Source organism: Cajanus cajan, chromosome 8 (genome assembly GCF_000230855.2).
Source record: "Cajanus cajan strain Asha chromosome 8, NIPB_CcT2T_4, whole genome shotgun sequence".
Lineage (NCBI taxonomy): Eukaryota > Viridiplantae > Streptophyta > Magnoliopsida > Fabales > Fabaceae > Cajanus > Cajanus cajan.
The window spans coordinates 27,138,615-27,142,669 of record NC_138524.1 but is presented as its reverse complement, the minus strand read 5'-3'; positions in this window follow the sequence as shown (position 1 = coordinate 27,142,669).

The following is a 4,055-nucleotide window of genomic DNA, read 5'->3' as shown; positions in this document are numbered from 1 at the left end:
CAGGTGGGTCATTAGACGATTCGTATTGAAAAATCCTATCAATTTTGAAAAAAATCCGAACTGAACCACTTTATAAAACTGGTTCAGTTATCCGATCCATTTTTTACAAAGTGGATCGGTTCAGTTTGGTTTGGTTTTTTAAAAAAATCGATTCATATATGAGTAAAAAGTGGATAACTGCACTGCACCGAACCGATCCAATTTCAAAAAAACCAATCCATATTTTAAAAAAACCAAACCGATCTACTTTATAAAAAATGGATCGGTTAACCGATCCACTTTTATAAAACGGTTTGGTTCGGTTTGGATCGGTTTTTTCAAAAAACCAATCCATGAACACCCCTACTCTCAGTTGAGAAAGATACCTCATCTAAGTTTGTGAAAAGGGAACAATAATTAACTAACGAGTTAATCATCCATACATTGTCAGTGTAAAGTTTTTTACACTGACAACCAATCATATCTTTTAAATTATTTAATTTAACTTTTATTTCATTAAATGAGCAATTGACATGACACTATTAAAAGATATGATTGGTTGCTTGTATAAGAAAACATTACACTGACAGTTTATAGGTGATTAACTCTTAACTTAATGCAGCATCTGAAAACTCTCCATTGGTGCTTTCAGCATAACTTTCAGTTTTTGGCACTGGCTGGACCTGACGGCTATCGCTACATTTGCCAAGTTACCAAGATTATTAAATATATTTAGCTACACTTTTCTGAAAGTACTTATAAAAAAAATTAAAATAAATAAAATAATTTTTTTCATTAATTAAAATTAACTTATTTTTTTCATGAACTTCTTAAAAAAAATTAAGTTATGTATAAGTTAATTTTAATTAATAAAAAACAAATTTTTTTTTAAAATATTTCCATAAACATTTATCTATATAGAATTTATATATATCCCTATACAATAAATAAATTTTATGAGAACCTAGATGGAATTACTAAAGCTATTGACATAAAATAACGATAAAATACATTGTCAAATAGATAAATAAAACAGTGATGTACTATTTTAAATTATCATCTAAACACAAATCATCATCTTGTATAATAAATAAATAAAAATTATTTTAATTAAAATATTTGATTAATTGACAATGTATAACATCACAGTTCATCACCATTAATGCTTAAAAATGAGTAGATAGTGATTTTTTGGGGGTGAGTAAAGGAAGAATGGGGTTGGGTTATGCATGATCCTAATTCGTGATGTTTTGACGTCACCTGACTTATATGGACTGGCTGAAGCTGTTGATTGATCATAGAAGCTGATCAAAATTTAATACTCGATGATATGGAATAAGTGTTTAAAATTAGTTGAGTTAAATTTAAATGGAATTATAAATATTTACATTCAAAACCTTTTGATTTTTTTAACATTACAATGTGTGTTTTTCTGTTCAACGTAATTTTAAATTAGTATTTAAATATATACATAACATATTGTTAATTATATAATTAATTATATAATTATAAATTTTAAATATATTAATATATTCAATATATAATTATTATAAAGCTTAAATGCGTTTTTATCTCTAAAGTATAACAATTATGCAAATTTAGTCCATCAAATTTTAATTAGAAAATTTTAGTTCTTTAAGTATCTTAATTGTGTAATTTTGATCTTTCAAATTTTAATTAAGCAACTTCAGTTTTTTAAGTACCGTAATTGTGTGATTTCAATCTTTTAATTATTGCAATTATACAAATTTTTACCTATTTAAGTTACATATATCAGTAATTTTAAAAATAAAAATATTTTTCTTATAATGTATGAATGAATTATAATATATGAAACATAAATATGTCAAAAGTTATATAATTACAATACTTGAGGTATTAAAATTTCCAATTACGATATTTGATGAATTAAAATTACTTAATTAAAATTTGTGAGACTAAAATCACACAATTATATTGAAAAGACTAAAATTATTCAGTTAAAATCTTAAAAACAAAAGTCACACAATTATAATATTAGATGAATAAAAATATAATTAAGTTTTATTATAATCAGAAAATAAAAATAACAATGATTTGTATATCGTAAATGTTAATTATCATAAAATATATTATGATTAATGTCGATTGATTCTTTTATAATGTGATTTATATGATTATTAAATTTATTTGTTTATGGTTAATGTTATAAACATGATAGGTATCATTTGAATTTATGTGAACATGATACATAATCGAAATCTATTTGTTGATTAATAAATGTATTTATATATGATATGAAAGATGATTTGATGAGATACTTAAATCATTTTCCTTTTTTTATCATTGAGAAATTAAAAAACAAAAGCAAAGCAAAATTGCAATCTTAAAAAGAAAACTCAAAAGCCATCATTACACAAGAATTGTTTCATTTTAATTGGACAAGAAGCTAAAAATTTAAAGGGTGTAGTTGAAGATCCTTTTTTTTTTGTGCCAACCAATTTGCACATTAATTGGCCTCCCTAAATGCATGAACCAACAAAAGTGTCAAGATAAAGATTTAAAAACCTAAATCTTCTTGATAACCGTCGCATATGGATGCATTTGAATATCATCCAATGACAATAGCTGAAGTGCAACTAATGCATCATATTCGTAATAATAACTTGAGTATAGTCAGCTTCTCATGTGAACATTAATTCATGCATAATATAGATGCATTTTTGCGTAAATGTTTGTTGAATGAACTGTAAATCCACATAACCATTGACAGTGGAGGAACGTACCCACCAAACCCGCATCACCAGGATTTTCAAAAGCACTATCATCTACTAATCTTCACTGTTTCATTGTGGAGGGTGTTATTAAGAGACATGGACTATAGTGACTTATTACTCCTAGGAATAATAACTTCTTAATTCATGATTTGAAGAGTTGTTACTTGTTAGAGCCTAATTGATAAAAAGGCCACTCCTTGTCTAAGATAAGTTGGCATTGCAAGCCTTCCAATGAAACCAACAAATACAAGTGAACAAGAAACTATATGAATACTAGTAGAGAAGGAATGTATCCAGAAAAAAACAAGCCCTTGATTAATTAACAATGTGTTTGACAGACTAGAATTTAAGGGGAGGAGAGAAAGGCATGGATTTGTAAGAAAAAAATACTGTTGATATGTGTTTGGTGGAGGTGAAATAGTTGGAATTGCTTGGAATATAATTCCAACAATATCTACAGCCAAAATACTTCACACTAAAAGCCGGATTTACGTGAAACTATGTAAATCGTGGATTGTTTCATTCTTTCATTCATCTATGTAATATATATATAGAGAGAGGATGAGGGTTATAATAACACCGATGTAACTTTTACTAAGTATTACACTGTTCAATAACTTTGTATTAAATATGAATTTTGCAAATTCAACCGTTAGATTGAAAATTCTTTATTTTTATATCATATATACAAAATTTTATATTAATTCAAGATGATTTGATACTTCATTCTTATAAAACAAAATTGACGTAATATATGCATTTCAAAATATACTAAAATATTAACACTTTGATTACCTTCAAGTTTTTATTCAATTTTATGAAAATTTGATATAAATAAATAAAGTGATATGAACTTTCAATCAAACGGTTGGATTTCAAAATTTACATTTAATATAAAGTTATTGAGTGATGTAATACTTAGTAAAAGTTACACCGGTGTTATTATAACCCTCTTCGCCTAACTTTTACTAAGTATTATACTGCTCAATAACTTTATATTAAGTATTTTATATAAACATATAAAGTGATATAAAGTTATAATTCAATAGTTAGATTTAAAAAATTCTCATTTAATATAAAGTTATTAAGCGGTGTAACACTTAGTAAAAGTTACACCGGTGTCGTTTGAACCCTCCTCATATTAAATATGAATTTTAAAAATCTAACCGTTAGATTGAAAGTTCATATCTCTTAGATCATATATGTCAAATTTTATATTAATCTAAGATGATTTGATACTTCATTCTCATAAAACAAAATTGACGTAATATATACATTTCAAAATATACTAAAATATGAGCACTCTGATTACCTTCAAGT